The sequence below is a fragment of the Tamandua tetradactyla genome, chromosome 4 (assembly GCF_023851605.1).
Source record: "Tamandua tetradactyla isolate mTamTet1 chromosome 4, mTamTet1.pri, whole genome shotgun sequence".
Classification (NCBI taxonomy): Eukaryota; Metazoa; Chordata; class Mammalia; order Pilosa; family Myrmecophagidae; genus Tamandua; species Tamandua tetradactyla.
Genome location: NC_135330.1, coordinates 126,446,255 through 126,469,330, shown reverse-complemented (window position 1 = coordinate 126,469,330; position 23,076 = coordinate 126,446,255). Strand labels below are relative to the sequence as shown.

At 38.6% G+C, this 23,076-nt stretch overlaps 2 pseudogenes; both read left to right on the top strand.

Annotated features, from left to right (window-relative positions):
• The first annotated feature begins 874 nt into the window (after positions 1-874).
• Positions 875-4,763, top strand: LOC143680490 (eukaryotic translation initiation factor 3 subunit F pseudogene; annotated as a pseudogene).
• A 1,904-nt stretch (positions 4,764-6,667) lies between these two features.
• Positions 6,668-23,076, top strand: part of LOC143680489 (small ribosomal subunit protein uS2 pseudogene) — a 38,445-nt pseudogene continuing 22,036 nt past the window's right edge.

Sequence of the window (23,076 nt, the reverse complement as noted above, 5' to 3'; positions counted from 1 at the left end):
AGTGCTTAATTCGTCCAGTACATACCAGAGGTTGCAAACTAGAGGACTGAAACTAAGATTGGAAATTGTTTCAAATCTTCCCAGAAAACCCTTTCAGCTCAAGTGAGTACAGAGACCATTAAAAAAAAAAATCCTTCAGTTGTTGATTAGCCGAGTACTGATGAGTGGGCACCTGCAGTGCACACCCCGGCAGATTTGTTGGGTATGCAACTGTTCTGAGAGCCAGCACAGGGCTGGGTACTCCTAGTTGATCAAAGACCAAGGACATGTCTCAGCCCAAAGGTATATACCACAAAAGACGTGCTTCAGAAACACAGCTGTGAGCCAAGACCAATTCAAATACGCCCCCAGAATGTTTTCAAAAGGAGAAACTATTTATTAGGTGATCGTTTTTAACAACAACAAAAACCTTACAATGCTTCAACCATCCTTCTCCAGACCTTTAGACCTCTCAACAGGAGTATCAATTTCTTTAACTTCAGTCTCTTTTCCATGAGTTCTCAAATGTGAGTGTGACTGTTGCCAACGGACTTTAAAATACTGCTCTCACTGTTTCCTCTTCTTTTCACATCCTCAGTACTTCAACGAGGTTAGCCTTGTGGTAGATTGCTGGCAAAAGGACCCCTCCCTGTATTTACACCCTTTGCGATGTTACTTTGCAGCTCTTCTGGTCGAGAAATGGAGTCTACTTCTCTACCACCTGCATCCAGACTTGCCTTGTTATGTGCTCTGACCAGTAGAATGTGGCAAAATGACAGCGTACCAGGTTTGAGTCTAGACCTCAAGAGGATTTGATCTGCTTCTGCTTTTGCTCTGTGGAAGCTCCACCAGGTAATAAGAATAAGTAGATGGGCCAGCTGGAGAATAAGCGTGCATGGAGCTGAGCAAACAGCCAGCTAACCTGCCCACCATGTAAGTCAGTGAGTTATTCTAGAACAGACTGGCCAGCCCCCAGTTGATGGCAGAGGCCTGAGCAAGCCCAACTAAGTCCACTGGGCCTGGCCCGATCGGCAAAACCAACCAGCCAACCCTGGTTCAGACCAGCAGAACCGCCCAGTCCATTGTAGAATCACAGGAAACAGCAAATAGCCCTTATTTTAAGACACAGTCAGAAGGTGATTCATTACACGGCAATAACTGAAAAACGTTAACTCCCACACATTCCATGCTTGTTCCCACCTCTGTGTTTATATTTACCCCAATTTTTCCTGGAACGCCTCCTTCCACTCTCCACTCCTTCTGCCTAAACCCTCTTATGACCCCAATCAAGTTCTACTTCAATAAAACCTTTTTTGACAATTTCAATCCATATAAATATCACCCTTTCAGAATTCCCAATATATTTCAGTTTAGTTAAAAAAAAAAAAAAAAGGTAAATTTGTCTCCACTATATTTCATGTATCCTCAATTAGATTAAACATGCTCTGAGTTTCCGTCGGTCCTTAATATAGAGTTAGTTTCCTCCTGGAGGCTTAATAAAAAGTTACTAACTAAAAGCAAACAGGTTTAATAGTCTGCTCCCCTCCACACACACACAACCTGTGCCCTGATTTAGGCTGCAATAATAATTTCTGCAACTGACCATGTCTTGGAACTGATCAACAGGTACAAAAATTTCCCTAAGGAAGTTCCTTATAAAGAGAATTAATGGCTTTATAAATATAGTTTACTTAAATCATCAATTTCCTGTGTTGATAGATTTTTCATATATATAAAGCTTAAGAGAATTCCCCCTTTGTAAGGGCTATCCGTTTTTGTTTCTGCTTATTAAGGATGTGCTTCATATTCATTTATCTTGACACTACAGAAAATTGTGCATGCCTCAGGCTACGTAATTCTGAGCCTGTTTGAAAGAGGCTTTGTCTATTATTTCAAGCTGTCACAAGGTTGGTTGATTCTTAACATGCATCAGGTAAAATAAGAAATATTATAAACATATTAATTTAAGTACTGAAATAAATTCCTATGTTCAGTGTCATCCACGATCACCTAATATTTTAACATCACTTTTCTCCAGAATGTATAGAAGTACATATGATAGTACAAGAGTTACAGCACTAGCATTTTAGTCAAGAAGCAATTATAGCATATTTACCACTTCAGACTTACTTGTCACCTAAGTACAACTCCAACAACTAGATTAAGCAAGCAATTTAACTTTCAAAATCAATTCCTTTTAAGCATCATTTTTCTTTTACTGAATTTTCCTTGGAAATCAAGTAATATGGGTGGTGCAATGGTGGCTCAGTGACAGAAGTCTCACCTGTATGCCAGAGACCCGGGTTTGATTTCCAGTAGCTGCCCATGCAAAAAAAAAGAGAAAAGAAAAGAAATCAGGTAGTACATCTTCATTACAAAACAAAACAAAACTTAGCTTGAAACGTCTCTCATTCCAAAATTAATGTTAAATAATGGTCTTACCGAATACTATAAACAGGATGCTCAAAAAGCAAATGTAAACCAATTCACAACTTAGCTCCTGTAAAAATAGTTGTCTAACAGAAGTAGTACTGCTTAGAGGAGGTAAGAGTAGGAATCCCTTATTTAAAACAATAATTTACTGAGTAGTTTCTATGTGTGGGACACGACATTAAAAAAAACCCAAAAACAAACAAAAACTTTACCTTTATGATCTGATTTAATTCTCACAACAATTCCAAGGAAAAGATATTAGTATTGGCTTCATTTTTGCAAATAAGGAAAGGGAGGCCCCCAGAGGTTAAGTAACCTGCCCATAATCACCCACATAATGGGTCATGTTCCTTTTTAAGAGGTCTACGCCTATCACAAACGTTCCTCTTGGGATCAATTCAAAGGAAGAGCTTCTGCCTTTTTTTCTTTTCTTTTTTACAACATATTTCCTTTATCTTAACACACTACCGCCTTCTGTATACAACTAGCATAGAGGAGTGGGTATGTGGCTTTTTCACATATATAATTTTAATGCTTATGCCTTGGTCAAGTGAAGTCTGCTAAACTCATTAGTGCTAAGTTATTAGAAACCAGGTGCATTAGTTATATCTTATAAAAGTATTTAAGGTTTTAAAAGAAGATAACCAAAAAATAATTACTTAATCCAAAGGAAGCAGTAGTTACCAGCGGTAGAATTATAGGCATCTGTTAGAAAGTGGAGTTGGATGAGTGTTTCTCAGGACTGGAAGCACATTAGAATCACCTATCAAGGTTTTTAAATGATCGTTTTTAAAATCCTTATTCAGCAGTCTATAGTTTCTGATACAAATGCTTTAGGTGATGGATACTGGTACCAGTACATTTTATGGTAGCTCCCAATCTAATGGAAATGGTCAACCTGGGTAGAAAACCACTAGTTGGGTAAAGAGATCTTAGAACGTCCACAAAATGCATACATATTTTAAAAACTGGCTTCATCTTGGTTTTCCTCGGATAGTCTGTCAGTCTTGTAGCACTGAGTTTGCTTTCCAAATGAAACACTCTCTCATTAACAGGCTGATACGTGCATTTCAAGATTTTAAAAGCTTTTTCTATTAAAATACTAGAAGAAAACATGAGGGGGCAGTGGTGTTTATAACTCTGAAATATGGGATGCCTAAGAAAGATTAAAAAAAAGCCAAAATCAAAAATTGATAAATATTCAATTTGTTATTCAAAACATCAATTATTTCTACATAACAAAAATCACTGTAAGTAAAGTCAAAAGAGAAACCTCAAACAGAGAAAAGTTATTTGCAGCAAATATAAAAGGCTTGTGGCTCCTCTCTCAACAAGATGGCCACACCGACTGTCCAGCGAGTTCACAGGCTACTACCCCAGCCCCAACCCCAGCCTGGCTCCAGCACCGGTTCCAGCTCCAGCATGGGTCCCAGCCCTCTCTCCCGACCCGGCAGCAGGGCAGATCAGACCTCAATACAAGCCCCGGCACAGACACCCGCGCCGCCATTGCCTGGTCTGGCTGTCCCAGGGCCCTTTCCCTTGCAGCCACGTTTAGGGTAAGGCTGCGCCTGGTCATTTTGGCCTCCATCGTGGACAGCTACGAGTGACACAACAGGGCACAGCCTGAGTTATCAGGACCTTGCTGGGAACCATCGACAGACACTCACCAGAAGTCACCAATTGCTTTTCAGTGCCACACGATGAGTCTGAAGATGAGGTGGCTGTTGACATGGAATTTGCTAAGAACATGCATGAATTGCACAAGAAAGTCTCTCCAAATGAGCTCATCCTGAGCTGGTACACTACAGGCCACGACATCACGGAGCACTCCTTGCTGATTCATGAGGACCACAGCCAGGAGGCCTCCAACCCCATTCACTTCACCATGGACACCAGCCTCCAGGATGGCTGCATGAGCATCGAGGCCTATGTCAGCACTTTAATGGGCATTCCTGGGGGGACCATGGGGGTGACGCTCCACCTGACAGTGATATATGCACATTGGGACCCTGAATGCATTGGGGTTAACCTGTTCATGAAGACCTGTTTCAGCCCCAACTGGGTTATTAGACTCCCAAGTGACTTACAGCAAGTAGGAGAAGCCTCAGCTCACATCCAGGATGCCCTAAGCACGGTGTTGTAACATGCAGAGGTTGTACTGTCTGGAAAAGTCTCAGCTGACAATACAGTGGGCAGCTTCTTATGAGTCTGGTTAACCAAGTACCCAAATAGTTCCTGATGACTTTGAGACCAGGCTCAGCAGCAGCATCAGTGACCTACTGATGGTGACCTACCTGGCTAATCTCATACAGCCACACATTGCCCTTAGTGAGAAACTTATAAACCTGTGAATGGGCCCCAAGCAGTACTCCAGGCAATCTGGGTCCCAGCCCTAGGACTTTTAATGGCGTGAAGGAGAAATGATTTCTTTGTGGTCTTGAGGCACATTGAGTCAGTCAATTTATTGTGACTAAATAAACGTAGCCTACCTTTGTTTAAAATATATATATATATATATATTTTTTTTTGACTCAGGCTTGAAAGGGCTGAGAGGACCTGGCAGCAGGAACCCCCTAACAACATAAGCATTTCTAGCAACCAAATCTCAGCTTCTAAATTTCTATTCTCCATTGAAAGGAACTAGGCTGACTCCAGGGGTAGGATAGTAAAAGGACAAGATGAGCCTGAAACATCTTGTTCTACCAGAAAATAAAGAAATGCTAAAAGAATGATAGGGACATGTCAAAAAGACACAGGAACTTGCTTCAAGGGAATTCCACTGGCTAAGTACAGGACAATTTGAGTATCTAAATAAATACAGTAATGAATTATAATGTACTGATAAAATAGGAATCCTTGATTACATATTGATATAAATAAATAAATGATAAATTGAAAGATAAGGAATGGAATATTTATGTAATCTTAAAGTATCTCCCCCCAAAATATGTATAAATTAAGAAGAGAAAAATTTAACCACAAGCCTGGCAGGCACCACTTAAACCTAGTAATCTAAGTTAACATAATCAATAATGCGACCAATCAAAACCACATTCCACCTGCTAGGATGCAATGAGAACACAGCATCACTTCTGTGGTACTCCTGCCAAAAGTGCATTACGTGGATCTAATCATGGGGAAACAGACTGAGGATGCTCTGTTACCAAAACAAAACAAAACAAAACCCAAAAAAACCCAACAACAACCCCCAAATCCACAAAAAACTACAATCACGCAAAGTAGGCCTGTATTCTTCAAGGTCATAAGTGTCAAGAAAAGACTGAAGAACAGTTTTAGATTGAAGGAAACTAAAGAGGACAACTAAATGCAGCATTTGATTCTGAACCAGATCCTTTCGCTATAAAGGAGATCATTGGGACATTTGGCAAAACTTGAATAGGATCTGAAGTCAGATGGCAGTAAAATATCGATGTTGCTATCCTGCTTTTGGCCATTGCATTGTTGTTATTTAGAACAATGTCCTTGCTCTAGGGTATATACATTAAAGTGTTGAGGAATTATTGGGCTTCAGGTTGGCAGTTTACTCTCAAATGGTTCAGGAAAAACATTTTTTGTACTGTATCTGCATTTTTTCCTGAAAGTGTGAGATTATATCAAAAAAATTTAAAAACATTTTTAAGACATTCCAATTTATCAGGAAGGCTCACTGAAGTAGAGATCTGAAACTACATATCTCCCCCCAAGGAAAGTAAGAACCATAACTACACTCTAGATACTACAAATGCATAAATAACCAGAGAGCTTGGCATGTAAATTTTTTTTGTCCTATATTGAGGTTCCAAGCACAGGTCTTACCTTGCCTTCTGACAGTTAGAACTGAAGTTTGAAACAACAGCAGGTTGCTAGGAGCGAAGGGATTTCTTGTAAGGACAATGACTTGTTTTTTCTTCTCAAAATTCAGGGAAAGAAAGAAGTAATCTGTAAAGAAAAAGATTACATTAGTAAACGAAGTCCAAAAGTTCTACAGCATCTCTTTAGCAAATCTGAACATATAGCTGCAGTTAAAAAAAAAAAGGACTAACATGTATGAAGTCTCAACAAATATTTCAGAGATGTATTTTTCAAAGCACACTATCAGTTTTGAGAGGTGCTTATTCCTAAGAAATATGAAAGGCCTGCTCTTCATTGAATTAGAGCTTAAAGAGACCTCTGGTGCTCGTCTAACCCAAATACCTCCTCCTGTGACCTAGCCCCTGCTCCCTTTTGTTCTGCCCTTGGTGGGTGTGGGGAACAGATGGAAGTCAACCTCTCTGATGCAGCTAAGCTCCAGGGTCTGCGGATAGAGAGCCTGCCACCTGTGCAGGCGGGTGAACGCTACAATCATGCCATGCTTAGTTGCCTGCTAATCTCCTTCAGCCCATGTCGATGTTTTGTGCTTCACAAGCTCCACGGGCAACAAGCTCTTTGGGGCAGCAATGCTTATCTCCCAGCTGGTGTTTCTAATCCTCCTGAGTTGTATTACTTCTAGACTAAGGTTCTAAACACAAAAGGAAGGAAACTGCCTTTCCTATACTCTAAGGACGTCTTAGAACACACAATGTTCACATTTAACCCCTTCACAGAGTTTAATCATTTAGCTAACAAGCTTGCTTCTTAAAGTCACCTGTCCAGTTTCTCTACACAGATTCCAAACTACTCTCCAGTGAGAACATCCATGCGGTTTCATACTCTTCCTTCCTTGTTCCTTTCTCCTATATTATGTATTCATGAGCCATCTAACAGATTGATTGACTTGCCCTTTCATTTCTGGCTGTCACTGATATGAGATGAGAGGGCCCAAACAGGGAGCATCATGGGAAAAGGAAGCCAACATCAGAGAGAATGCCCCAAATTGGGAAATAACTGGGTAATCTGTCTCTAGGTGCTTTTATTTCCTGGCTGCAAAAACACATATCACACGATGGGTTGGCTTAAACAACTAGAATGTCTTGGCTCATGGTTTCGAAGCTAGGAGAAGCTCAGAACTGAGGTGTCAGCAAGGCAATGCTTTCTTCCTGAAAAGCATTCTGGGGCTGGCTGCTGCTGATCCTTGCTCCTTGGCTTTTTTTGTCACATGTAAGGCTTATCTTTCTTGTCATTAGGAATCTGAACTCAAATGTTTTGTGCCCAAATAAACCTCAGGAAATCACTGAATCTCCCTAAAATCGCAGAGTGGGAAAGACTCGATAGTCACTTGGTCCAGCTGAATCTTATTCAGCTCATGTATCTTACAGAGACACATGAGATATATTTCACAGACGCTCACAGGCTATAATCCACTCCCTTCATTTAAAAAAGATTATTGCCTTCTTAGATCCATTACAAGTAATTTTGGGTTGTATGGCCTGATCCCTACAATTAATTGACTATCTACCCTCTGGCAAGATAAGGATATACAAAAACTATATTGCTTAAACCTTGCAACCTCCCTGTGAGATAAGCACTATTATTTTCCCCATTTCCCAAATGAGAAAACTGACCCTTAGAGATGTTGTGACTTATCCAGAATCACAGTCTTTGAGTGGTGGACCAAAGATTTGAAGCCATATCTATCTGCTTTCAAAAAATTATCATACTCATCTCATTTTTTGAAAAATAATTATAATATATGATGCATAAAAAAGAATAACTGCAGCATATTTATAATGTTCTGGTTATCCATTGCAGGACAACCTACCCCAACTCTTTTAAAAAAAAGCATCTATTACTGCCTCTCATAGTTCTGATGATTGACTGGGCTCAGCTGGGCAATTATCATTTGGAGAGTCTCAGGCAGATGCAGTCAGAGGGTGCTCAGAGCTGGAACATCAGCAGTTTCCACTCTGCTGGACACCCTTGATGACATCTTCACTCACATGTCTGTGGTGAGATAACTGGCCAGGAGTCTCCCTGACTCCTTGCAGCTTCTCCAAGTGGCTAACTTGGGCTTCCTCACAGTATGGTGGTTTGCTACCCTCAGAGAGTGTGTTCTAAGAGACCAAGAAGTCAACCGCAAGCCTTCCCATGATCTAAGCTGGGAAGTCACACAACGTCACTTCTGTTGCATTCTCCTGATTTCAATCCTAAGTGCAATGTGGGAGGGGACTACACAAAAGCATAGATACTGGGAGGCATGGTTCACTGGAGTGGCATCTTTTGCAAACTGGTTACCAAATATAAATTATGAGGCCTAATAAAAAAGTAAACAGCTGTAAATCCACCATGCAAAAGAAGTAAAACATTACCAATTCTGTTGAAGTTATTTGTATGTTTCTTCCTGATCCCATTCCCTGCCTCCTACAAGTAGTTAAATACTATCCTGAATTGTGTGGTTTCATTCCCTTGCTTCATTGGAAAACTGTGTGTGTGTGTGTGTGTGTGTGTGTGCGTACACTTTTGCTTATTTTAAAACTCTATTTAAATGGTATCAAATAGAATGTAGCCTTCCATTACTTGAACTTTCTCTTTTTCTCTCAAAACTATGTAAGATTCATCCATTCTATTGTAGATAGTCTTGATTCATTCATTTTTACTATTGTAGAATATTCCATTGTGGAACATGCCACAATTCATCCATTCTTCCTCTAGTGGATATTTAAGATGTTCCTATTTTTTGCTACTACATACAAAACTGTTGTGAACAATCTGATATACGTCTCCTGAATTACATATATTAGAGTTTTTCTCAGACACATACCCCGAAGGGGAATGCTGGACCATGGGGCATAGCGACAATAATCTTTTAATCCATCTGTTTCCATGCTCACATCCCTCTATTCCATTCTCTACACTCTTGGCAGAGTGATCTTTCTAAAATACAAATCTGGTGTTACTTCCTTGCCCCAGAGCCTTCAGTGGCTTCCACTGACTATTCTGTTGTTCTCAAACTTTTAAGAACATTAGAAGCACCTGAGGAGCTTATGAAAAACACCAGTTTTGTGGTCCTGCCACTAGGGATTCTGATGTCACTGCTCAAGGGGAGTCATATGTGTTTTAACAAGCTCCCAAAATAATTCTGCCTCATAGCATAATTTGAAAAGCACTGGACATGTGATAAAGGCCAAAATCCTTAATATAATGCAAAAGCTAGAGCAAAATTCAGTTGCTACCTATGACTCCAGCTTGATCTTTTGCCCACTTTGTCAAGCACCTTCAACGTCAGCAAGCTCAAAGGGCTTCATCTTCTTAGAGTGACTTCCCAGCTGCCAGTCTCTCATTACTGGGGGAAAGACCTTGGGGATCACCAACCTATCCTTTGCCATTTTATCGCCAGCATCTTGCATGTGCCTAGGTGCTTAAGGAATATTTGCTCAATTCACTGACTTTCCCAGTATCACAATACCAGTTAATGGTGCATCTGTGCCAAGAAGCTAGAGTTCTTCATTCCTAAGTCCAGTGATTTTTCTATACCATTCAGTTGATCTTACTGACTAAATATCACATTATCATAGCATTCACAGTATCTGAGCTGAAAGGAGAAGCGTGATCTTTATTTCCTCTTTTTAGGAAAGGAGTGCAAATTCACACTGGAAGGATTACCCTCAGAAGATTGGCAGAAACAAAAATGAAACCTCAGATTTTGGTTTCTTCTGAGATGTACTAAATTCTGGTTTTCCAAAGCATAGGAAAATTTGGATCGATTCACTTTAGTAAATATGTGAACTTTGAAAATCACCATTGATTTTAAAGGTGGTCTTTGGAAAAGTCACAGAGACTTAATTATTTTATCATTCAACTTCATTTACCTTCACTTACTTTGTAAGTCTTTTCTGTATTATTGATAGTTACTTCCATTGTTTTGATAAGCAGGCAGGCAAGAGCACATGGAATTGATATAAAATTACCCATTTTTTATGATGTAATTTTTTGAGGGGCTATTTTGGAGATTCTCCATAGAGCAGGATGTAGATAAAGTTTTTGGCTTTGTCATCATTAAGTTTGACTTCTAGTTTTGGAATTCTCTCCAAATGTTCTCCCAATCAGACTTCCAGGTTGTGTTATAATTCAGTGTTTTCATGCTTCTGAATTTCTGCTGTTTGTAGAAAAGCCATGCTATATACAATTCAAAGAAAATGCAAACAATAAAAATATTTATCTGAAAAGCCCATCAAGGTGATTATTGCTTTAATGAGGTAAATTTCATGTTGAAAGAAGCCAAGGTATTTCCCTTTGTAACAGATCCTATTCCACAAGCATAAATTCTTGCCCTGACAGTGAGCCACAGCACACAATTTGAGACAAGCATAATTAATTAAAAGATACATTTCATGAAGCAGATGACATTGACAGAGTAGGAAATAAGCAAAGCAGAAAGGCGCAAAAAGGCAAAGCAGAATTTACCATTTAAAGATGAGGTACTAAAAAAAATTTGGCCCTTTCAAGTGGTACAGGTATTTTCTTCTGATGAACAAAAATGTAGACAGCAATTCAGCCCTTTAGAGGTCCGTTTCTCATCAGCTTTGATCTGAAAATTGAGACAAGTGTTTGGAGTACTGTCGCTGATAAGGAGGAAAGGGAGGGCTGGAAGCATACTTGAGCAGAATGTGGTTACTCACACCCTGAGCTATTAAACACTCACTGCATTTTTTTTTAAAGGCAAATTCCACAAGTCACAGTTTCGGAAATCATTACAGAGAAAAAGAACACCACACGGTACTTTCATAAGAGCAAAAGCTAACATGACCACGGAATACCAAAGCATAAGCTGTATGCATATTCCCAGTTTCATCTTTAGTTTTTTGTATTTGTTTCTAGACACTTTTTCTCTGCTACTTATAGTGTTTACAGCTCTGGAGTCACATAATGAAATGAAAGTGGAAAACCTTTATTATGGTGTGAGTACTTTAGAGACATATCAATGCAGCTGAGTGCTGGACTTCCTTTCGTTTTATTTTGTTATTGTTCAATCTTCTAGGGAAGGTTAGTTCTTTGAACAGAAGATCTCAAGGAGTCATAGGTCAGCAGATTGTTGGTCACTACAACGTCAAATTAATAAGACCAAATGTATGACTGAGATGCAATTTACAGGCATTTGCCATCCCATGAGCCAACCCCTCTGGACAACTCTAAGACCTTTTAGTCCAGGCAAGACCAATGCAAGTGAAACTTCCCCAGTGGCCTGGATTTAGCTTTCAGAAAGTTGGCCATTTTATTCAGTGTATCTCTCAGTTTTAGGGGGGGCAAGACTTACTATCCATCAGCTGAAAAATAGAAACTTTTCTCCTAACCATTGGACTTTAGTTTGCCCCTTTCTTTTAATAGAATGCATGAAAAACTCTATGGAGCTGTGCCTTTTCTGTGTCTGTACTAAATGCCTGGGCATGTGTGACAAAGAAATACAGTTAATGAAATCATTTAAACACTACTCAGCACCCACTATGTGGCAGATTCTGCAGGGCTCCCGAGACATAAAGGAATAAGACATAATTATCGGAGGCCTCAAGCAGTCATGGTCTAGTGGGGGAGACAGATCTGAACGCACCTAATTAGAATATAATGACATAATGTGGCAACTGTCATAATAAAAGAGTACAGGGAGCTGTAGGAGCATAAATGAGAGATAAATTAGTTCCACTGTGTTTCCAGGAAAAGGGGGCCTGGCGTCGTGTGACAGAGGAAGTGATATATTTAATCAGCTGAGCGAGTTCTCCAGGTAGAGATGACACAGAAAGCTACTCAGCAAAAACCGACTGGTTGGGTGTTTGAAAGGGTATATAGGAAACAACTACTTCGGTAAGTTTGTTATCAAGTGACCTTATTCAACAAGGGGAAACTTCGGGGGAAAAACTAATCCTCCTCCTAACACTAACATACAGAGGAAAGAAGACAAAAATAAATGTTAGATTTGCCTTGAAAAGGGAAAGAAGTGGAGATGACTCAAAGGGGCAATCGGCAGCAAGGTGGGGAGAGAGGAAGGTAAGGAAAGGTAAAGCCCATCCCAGACCACTGCCCTTCTCTTTATCTGCTATTTCTATGTCCATAAGTTTATTTGGAGGATTCTTTTTCATTTTTGCACACATTGCCCTAGCAACCTGATCCCTGAAGCAGTACTGGACCCCCTCAACAAATGGATTCAAAGATGTACCAGGTTTTGCCATGCCCTGGTATGCTCAGGGATGACATCTAAATCCCAGGAGGTATGTAAGCTAGAGGTCCTCTCAGAAGAACTAAAATAGAAGGGAAGCAAACACCACTTCAGTAGAATTGGGATTCTGAGGGGGAACTGAGCTCCTGCCAGCCATAAAATAGGGGAAAACAGCATTCCAGAATTTGACTAAGCAGGGACAGTTAGCCAGTGTGCCAGTTGGAATCTGTTGTCTGCCCCAGAAGAGCCAAGTTCTTTAATTCTCACCCAATATTGCTGGGTGGGAGCTTTTTGATGGTTTCCATGGAAATGTGATCCACCCAATTGTGGGTGGTAACCTTTGATTAGATGGTTTCCATGGAGATGCTGTCTCCACCCATTCACGGTGTTGCTACCGGAGCCCTTTAACAGGGAACCATTTCGGAAGAAGCTCTAGGGCCGCCAGAACCAACAGAGCCAGCAGAACAGACACAGATGTGGGGAAGTGGTTGAAGATTCCTGGAGAGAGAGCTAGCAGAGGTTGCTGTGTGCCTTTCCAGCTGAAAGAGGAATCCTGAACGTCATCGGCCTTCTTGGACAAAGATATCTTTCCCTGGATGTCTTAATTTGGACATTTTCATAGCCTTAGAACTGGAAACTTGCAACTTAGTAAATTCCCCTTTTAAAAAGCTATTCCATATCTGGTATATTGCATTCTGGTAGCTTACAAAACTAAAAACAACCAGAATATTACTGATGCTGGGAGTAGGGAGTGAGGAGAAAGAATTTCAACCAGTTGGGACTCTCCAAAAGGATTAGAGGCAAATTGGAATTTGACTGGAAGAAAGATTTTCCAATTTCATTTTCCTTTACTCCCAACATGGGTCAAGTCCTTTGCATAGTCTCTCTAAGTCCATGTCTCTTATGTCACTTAGCTCAATTTAGATGATCCCATTTCATTTTTTATGATTATTTCAGTAATGTCTTTCCTCCTCCTGTATCTTTCCTCCTCTATATTGTGAGTAAAAGCTCTATCTTTTTCTCACAATATGCCCCCAGTGCCTTGACATCTGGCACATAGCAGGTACTCAATAAACATTTGTTGAATGCATACAATGTTGCCAGAAAGACAGCTCCTCTGTGTCTATTCTATATGACAAAAGTTTTCTATCTTTGGGGAGATTGTTCCTTATATGTGATCACAACTATAAAACAGCTATTACCATGTTGGTCCTATGAGTACATTGCAGATGACTTACAGTTAGGAAATATAAATGAGGGCAGAATTTGCCAGGTAAACGCCTCAAGGAAGGAGCTGAAGTCCACTGGTGACATTGCTGCGAGCAAGTAGTCCTCACTCATCTTTTCTCCCACTCTACCCTGTATTACAATGAATTTCTTTCTGTTCCTTGGACACAACATGTTGTCATTTGTCTTCAGGTCTTCACACATGCTATTCCTTCCACCTCAACTGGCACTGCACCATCTGTTTTTGTAAATAAAGTGTTATTGGAGCACAGCCATGTCATTTGTTTATATATTGTATAAGGGTTGCTTTTATGCTACAAAGGCAGAGTTTAGTGACTATGATAGAGAGCCTATGGCCCACTAAGTCCAGAATATTTACTGTCTTACCCTTTAAAGAAAAGTTTGCTAACCCATGCTCCAGATAAAGCTTAGAATTTTCAGAACACATAAAGGATAAAAGATAAAGTTAAATGGCATATAATGATACAATTGGCCAAATCTAGAATGTGATACATTCTACAACAATCTCATCAACAAACCAATGGCATTTAAAAGGGGGTTGTTGGCGGTGGTGAGGGTAGGGTCTTATAGAATAGAAGACACTTAACCACATATTTACAAGGGGCCAAGGAGATAAATAAATGGGTAAAATGTGCCAGCTATCAGGCAATAGAAAATGAGTGGTAGGGCCTAAATTAAGTGAAAAGCAGACTTTTAAAAAGATGTTGTGAAACCAACCAAACATGTTGAATGACTGAATTCATCCAGACAGAACTAATTTGTGGGTGATGAATGCCCGCTTAAGGCAGCCAATTATTATGACTCAATTGTTTCTCAAGCTTCTTCAAATTAGGTGTGTCATTTTATTATATTATTAATGAATATGTCTGTTTACCACCACCAAGCTCTTTAGAATTTTATCCTCATGGACTTAAAATGCCAATGTTGTTCCCTCACTATACATTAGTAGGTGTTTTCCCAAGATTATTCACATGGCATGATGTTCTACCCACACATTTCTAGCCTTGTTAGCACCATATGCACCATGTTTCTATTCTTTCTTGTGTGGAAACACCTCATTTAGTACCATCTGCAAAGTTTTAAAAAATTCAGAACTAATAAAATATTAAAGAAACCATTTTAATAATTAGTAGGAGTCACACAACTCAGTCTTCAATTACGTAGATGATTGTAGTAAGCTGTTTAATTTCTAGGTACTTTCGTTTTCTCCATTGCTTCATTCTCTCCCTTTATATTCTTATTATCATGACAACAAGTTCTTATGAGGTGATTACCTCCTTTTTTACGAATAAGTATCAGGGTCATAAGATGGCCAAGTTGGAATATCTCCTTTTTATTTTTTAATGTTTTTTCTTTGTTTTTTTTTTTCAAACTAAATATTGCATGAAGGAGTCTTGCATGAATTTGTTCCTGTTGTTCTGCTGTGTCATTTAGCCACATGGTGATTAAAATTTATATTTGTAAAATGGAAAAAGTGTAACTACAATAAAATATGTGAAGTGCTATAAGTTCCTTCTAAGAAATATAAATTAACTAAAAGTAAAAATTTATCACATATGCAGCAGAATTTGTAAAGACCAACAAATGACATATCTACATAAAGACGCCTAAACAGTCCCTATACATTTGAAAATCAAACCTTTAGAGAAGACTTAAAAGACCTATTGGAGACAAATGGGATGGAATAGAAAGCCCAGAAATAGGACCAAGAACAACTGAAAATTTAGTATGTGAATACAGATGGTATCTTAAATCACTGGAAAAAAACATGGATTTAAAAGTAAATAGTGCTGAGGGTGGGCCGCGGTGGCTCAGCAGGCAGAGTTCTCACCTGCCATGCCAGAGACCTGGGTTCAATTTCCGGTGCCTGCCCATGCAAAAAATAATAATAATAATAATAAAAATGGTACTGAGATAATTTGAGGGAAATTTTGTAGTAGATCTGCTCCTGCTACCACATTCAAGAATGGACTCCAAATAGATTATGGATCTAAATTTTAAAAAAAATGGAACTCTACAAAGTACTTGAATCAAAATCATAGGTAACTTTTTTTTAAACATTTTTATTGACAAATCTTCACACACATAAAGTCCATACATGGTGTACAATCAATGGTTCACATTATCATCACATGGTTGTGCATTTAACACCATGATCATTTTTAAAACATTTGCATCACTTCAGAAACAAAGAAATAAAGGAAAAAAGAAAGAGCTCATGTATCCCATACTCCTTATCCTTCCCTCTTATTGACCACCAGTATTTCAATCTACCCAACTTTTTACCCTTTATCCACCCCCATTATTTATTTATTTTTTATTCTTAATTTTTTACTCATCTGTTCATACTCTGTATAAAAGGAGCATCATATACAAGGTTTTTACAATCACAGAGTCACATTGTAAAAGCTATATAGTTATACGGTCTTTTTAAAGAATCAAGGCTACCGGAACACAGCTCAACAGTGACTTCCCTCCAGTCACTCCAATACACAATAAACTAAAAAGAGTTATTTACATAATGCATAAAAATAACCTCCAGGATAATCTCTCAACTCTGTTTGAAGTCTCTCAGCCACCAAAACTTTATTTTGTCTCATTTCTCTCATCCCCCTTTTGGCCAAGAAGGCTTTCTCAATCCTATGATGCCAGGTCCTGGCTCAGCCTGGGAGTCCTGTCCCACACTGCCAGGGAGGTTTACACCCCTGGGAGTCATGTCTCACATAGTGGTGAGGGCAGTGAGTCCACCTGCCAAGTTGGCTTAGAGAGAGAGGCCACATCTGAGCAACAAAAGAGGTTCTCTAGGGGTGACTCTTAGGCTAATTATAAGTAGGCTTAGCTTCTCCTTTGCAGGAATAAGTTTCACAGGGGCAAATCCCAAGATCAAGAGTTTAGCCTATTGATTTTGTTGATGACTTCTTTTGCCCTCATGTGTGGAAAAACTTAATCTCTGAATCACAATCCAGAGGTGATAAAAGAAAAGACTGATAAACTCGACTGGTTAAAACTAAAAAGTTTTGCATGGCAAAAACAAAATGTCATAGAAATTTGCAAATTAATCCTAAAATTCATGTGGAAATGCAAGGGACCAAGAATAGCCAAAATCATCTTGAAAACAAGGAATAAATTGGAGAACTCACACTTGAGTTCAAAATTTACCAGAAAGACACAGTAGTAAATGCTGTGGTACTTGTTGCCAGATTTTGGTTTCCAGGTTCTTGGCCATGCCATAAGAAAGAATTCAAGGGCACAGCACAGAGTAAGCAAAGAGAAAGTTTATTCAACACACATATGAGAAGACATGCAGGTACTCTCATAATAAAGAAAAGATGAAAGGCAAGAAGCAATGGGCAATGTAGGGCCATTTACTTTTATTGATTAGTCTTACTTACTCCCCCTCCTCCCTCCTTGTTTGGACTATTTCCTCCTATCCCTTCTCTCCTGGGTAGTGCCTGGTGGTAGATAGTGCATTTGGGTGGGTTAGTTGGCTCCACCCTTCTCCATAGATGACTTACTCAGGTGGGGGTTTTTGGCTTCAGATGGGTCAGCTGTCACTGTGTGTCCCCAGACAGGTTGTCTGTCTAGGACATAGGCCCACCTGACCTTGATTAACTGTCCTAGCTCAAGGGCTCTGTGCTGGTTTGAAACTGAAAAGCCACGTTCTTTAATCCTCATTCAATATTTCTGGGTTGGATCTTTTTTATTGTTTCCATGAAGATGTTACCCACTCAATTGTGAGTGATAATTTTTTATTAAATGATTTCCATGAAGATGTACCTCCACCCATTCAAGGTAGGGCTGCTTACTGGAGTCATTTAAGAGGGAACCATTTTGGAAAAAGCTTCAGTGCTAACAGAGCCCACACAGTCAGAGACCCTTGGAGATGCAGAAAGAAAACATCCCTGGGATAACCATTGAAGAAGCCAGTAGAGAAAGCTAGCAGACTTCGCCATTTGCCTTCCCAGCTGATAGAGGTGCTCTGGATGGCATCATCCTCTCTTGAGTGAAGGTAACCTCTTGGTGCCTTAATTTGGACATTTTCATGGCCCTACAACTGCAAGCTTGCAACTTAACTTCTCCTTTTAAAAGCCATTCAATTTCTGGTATATTGCATTTTGGCAGCTTAAGAAACTAATACAGTTTCCTTCATGTTGTTTTTTTTCCTCTCCCTTCTCTCCCTGTTCTAGCCTGCCTCAATACTGGCATAAGATAGACACATAGATCAATAGAATATAAAATTGAGAGTCCAAAAATAAGCTCTTACATTTATGGTTAATTGATTTTTGACACAACTGTCAAGAAAATTAAACGAGAAAGAATAATTTTCACAACAAATAATGCTGGGATAACTGGATATCCACATGCAAAAGAATGAAGTTGGATACCAACCTCACACAAAAATTAATATAAAAAGTTAACTTAAAATGTTCATAGACCTAAAGGTAAAAGCTCAAATAATAATACTCTTGGAAGAAAGCACAGGTATATATCTTCAGTGGTTTCTAATACCAAAAATAGGAGGTTCAAAAAAAATCAATTAAACCTCATCAAAATAAAAATGCTCCTTTGTATTTCAAAGGACACTGCGATGATTGGAAGCTCTATCACCCAGAAAACTATGTTCTTAAAATTAATTCATTTTTGTGGATATGGACCTATTGTAAGTAGAATCTTTCAGTGAGAAGACCCTTGGTTAAAATGTACCCCACCTCATTCAAGGCAGGTCTTAATCCTCTTACTGGAAACTTTATAAGAGAATGAAATTCAGACAGAGAGAAAGAATCCCACAGAAACAAGACATTGAAAAAACAAAACCTGGAAGAGAAGGGAGAGACCAGCAGATGACACCAGGTGCCTTGCCATGTGACAGAGCAGTCCAGGATTGCCAGCAGCCTAGCTTCAGGAAGAAAGCATCACCTCATGATGCCTTGATTTGGATATCTTTCGCAGCCTCAAAACTGTAAGCTTATAAGTTAATAAACTCCTATTGTTAAAAGCCAACCATTTCATGGTATCTACATTTTGGCAGCATAGTAAACTGGAACAGACACCATCAAGAGGGTGAAAAACAGAACAAAACAAAACAAGGAATGGGAGAAAACATTTTCAAATCTCATAATAGATAAAGGACTTGTATCAAAAATATATAAAGAACTTTTACAACTCAACGATAATAGAAAACCCAAATAAAAATGAGTAAAGGACTTGAATAGACATTTCTTCAAGGAAGATACACAAATGGCCAATGAGCACATGAAGAGATGCTCATCATCATTAGTTTTTAAGAAAATGTAAATCAAAACCACCATGAAATAGCACTTCACACCCAATAGGATGACTATTACCAAGAAAATAAATAAATAAAGATCACACATGTTGGTGATAATGTAGAGCAATTGGAAACTTTGTGCACTGCTGGTGATAATGTAAAATGGTACAGCTGCCAAGGAAAACAGTTTGGCAGTTATTCAAAAAGCTAAGTGGAATTGTCATATGGCTCAGCAATTCCACTCCCAAGTATATAACCAAAAGAATTAAAAATAGCCACTCAAACAGATACTTGCACACTAATGTTCATAGCAGCATTATTCACAAAACAGCCATTAAATGTAAACAACCCAAATGTGGGTATAGATCTATTGTGTGGGACCTTTAGATGAGTGGACACATAAGACTTGGTATACCCATATAGTGGAATACTATTCAGCCATAAAAGGGAAGTTCTGATTCATGCTACAAAATGGATTAACCTTGAAAACATTAAGCTAAGTTTAATAAGCCATTCAAAAACTGGCAAGCATTGTTTGATTCCACTTATTACGATAGGCAAATTCATAGAGATAGAAAACAGATTAAAGATTACCAGGTTAGAGGGAGGGAGAATAGGGAGTAGCTGTTAATGCATACAGGGTTTCCTTTGCATATTGTTTTGGTTTGCTAAAGCTGCCAGAATACAATATGTCAGAAATGGATCAACTTTTACAATGGGGACTTATTAGTTTACAAATTTACAGTTCTAAGGCCATGAAGACATCCCAATTAAGGATCAACATGATGATACCATCTCTGAAGAAAGGCTGCTGGCATCTGGGGTTCCTCTGTCAGATAGGAAGGCACATGGCCAGCAGCTTGTGCCTTTCTTCAGAGATGAAGAAAGAATGAAACCCAGGAGAGGGTTTCATTGCTTTCAGCTTCTGGATCCAGTGGCCTCCTCTCTGAGCTTCTGTGGGTCCTCTCTTAGCATTTCCAGTTTCTCTCTTAGCCCTCTTTGGGGACTTTTTCTCTAAGCTGTCTCCAAACTTGTCTGGGTATCTCTCTCTGTAAGCTCTCTCAGCTTTTCTGCCTTTTATGCTCTCATAAAGGTCTCCAGTAAAGGATTAAGAGCTACCTTGAATTGGGTGGGTCACATCTCAATTGAAACGACCTAATCAAAAGGTCCCCCGCACAATAGATCTACACCCACAGGAATGGATTAAAAGAACATGGCCTTTTCTGGGGTATATGACAGCTTCAAACCAGCACAGTGATGAGAAAGTCTGTAAATAGACAGTGGTGACAGTTACACAACATTGTGAATGTAATTAATTACACAGAATTGTATACTTAAAATTGTTTACATGGCAAATTTTATGCTATATATATATTTTATCATACATACAAAAGATAGACAAGTATTGGTGGGAATGTGGAGAAATTAGAACCTCCTACATTGCTGATAGGATTGTAAAATGGTACAGTTACTTTGGAAAACAGTTTAGCAGTTCCTTTCAAAGTTAAATATGAAGTTACTATATTACACAGAATTTCCACTCCTAGTCTTTTAACTAAGAGAACTGAAAACACATATCACACAAAAACTTATACATGAGAGTTCATGGTAGCATTATTTATAATCCAAAAGTGGAAATGTCCATCAGCTGATGATCAATAAACCAAATGTGGCAAATTCATACAACTGAATATTATTCACTTAAAAAAAATGGAGTACTGATATGTGCTGTAATATGGATAAATCTTGGAAACATGCTAAGTAAAAGAAGCCAGACAAAAGGTCACATATTATATGATTCCATTTATATGAAATGTTCAGAATAGGCCACTCAAAACTGACAGAAAAGAGATTTATAGTTACCAGGGCCTGGGAGAAGGGAGGAATAGGGATTACCTGCCAATGGGTACAGGTTTTCCTTTTGAGGTGGTGAAAATATTCTAAAACTAGACAGTGGGCGATGATTACACAACCTTGTGAATATACTAAACACTATTGAATTTACACTTTAGAAGGGTCAACTTTATGGTATGTGAATTACATTGCAATAAAGCTGGGTATTTTTAAAATAAAAAACAACCACACCATTATCACAATTAGAATAAAACTGACAAAATGGATAAACTACTCCAACTATATCACAAGCAAAGAGCTAATATCTCTAATATTTAAAAAAAAATTGTTTGGAATTTGAGGAATAAAGGCCGGAAATGCAATGAGAAAAGATTCAGAAAATTCAGCCAAAAAATGGCTTTTTAAATGATCCATATTTATATGAAAATGTGTTCAAACTCACTCATAATTAGAGAAATTCCAATTAAAATTACATTGAGATACAATTTCTCATCTGATTAGTATACTAGCAGTGATGACAAATTCTGTTGGCAAGGCTGTGTGGAAACAGGCACTCCCATAACTGAGAATGATGGAATGTAACCAGTACCTTGCCAGCTGATAACAATGTAAACCAGTAAAACCTTTTTTTGGAGGAGAATTTTGCAGTATCTAATAAAATTGCATATTCACTCCTAGGAATTTACATTCAAAATACATCTCCAACACTCTGGAAATATACATACACATGGGTATTTATTTCAGCATATATGTAAGTGAAAATTATTGGTAACAATTTATACACCCACACATTAAAGAGCAATTGAATAACGTTGGTACTATGCAGCTGTAAAAAACAGAGGAAGATCTCTGTTAACATGCATGAATTAATTTCCAGAATATATTTTTTAAGTGAAAAAAAAACTAAATGAAAAAGAATAAAATAGTATGTCTAATATAGTATAAAAAATGTACATGTGTCTACTCATTTATACAAAAAGAAACCAAGAAAGCATAAAGCAGAAACTAATGAGATTGGATACCTAAAGGGGATGGATAGAAATGGCATGTAAAAAAATGGAAGAATGAAAACAGAGTAGGAGGATTCAGAGGGTGTGACACTTCTCTGAGATACCTTTTTGTATAGCACTGACTTTTAGAATCATGGCAACGTCAGTCATATTTAATAAATAAACAATTAAAATGAACCAGAAAGTAAGGGAAACCCAAAGTGGAATCCACACAGCAACAAATTTGGAAAACACGGTGTGGCCTATATTGTAAGACTAAGGACAAAAACAACTGAAAAAATATTGTTAGTTACTACATTTGTTTTTCATATGGATACATGTTAGTAACTCAAAACCTATTTCATGTCTATTCTAAGATTTAGAAAATAAATAAAGATATTGTGGATAAAGAACGGCATGCTTTTCACTGTTGGAGAAGAGAGCTACCACCGAGGAAATGGAACAGGCCAAAATAAACCCTGTGGTGTTGCATTAGAAGCAATGGTATCAGTGTGAACTCATGTTTTTAAAGAATATATTTAGAGAGCAACTAAAGAAACAGTAACAATTAAATGCAGTATATGATCCTGGACTGGGTCTAATAATGGAGAAGAAAAGTCACAAAAGAACATGAAATATAAGTACCCCCAGAAAATCATGTTCTTAAAGCTAACCTGTTCTTGTGGGTGTAAATTTATTGTAAGCAGGACCTTTGATTAGGTTACTTCAGTTAAGGTGTGGCCCAGAGGCGGCCTTAATTCTCTTACTGGAGTCCTTACAAATGGGATGAATAGAGAAAAAAAGTCATGGAAGCAAGAAGCTGAAAGCAACAAAATCTGGAAGAGAAGGGAGAGACCAGCAGATGCTGTCATGTGCCTGCCACGTGTCAAAGGAGTCCGGGAATGCTGGCAGCCAGTCTTCAGGAAGAAAGCATGGTCTTCACAATATCTTGATTTAGACATTTTTACAGTCTCAGAACTGAAAGTTTGTAAGCTAATAAACTCCCACTGTTAAAAGCCAATCCTTGTGTTTTTGTTTGGTAAGGTTGCCAAAATGCGATAAAACAGAAACGGAAATGGACTGACTTTTAACAATGGGGCTCTACTAGCTTACAACTTTACAGTTCTAAGGCCATGAAAATACCCAAATCAACGAGACTTTCTTCCTGAAAAAAAGCTACTGGCAATGAGAAAGCACATGCCCATAGTCTGCTGGTCCTTCCCTTCTCTTCTGGGCTTCAC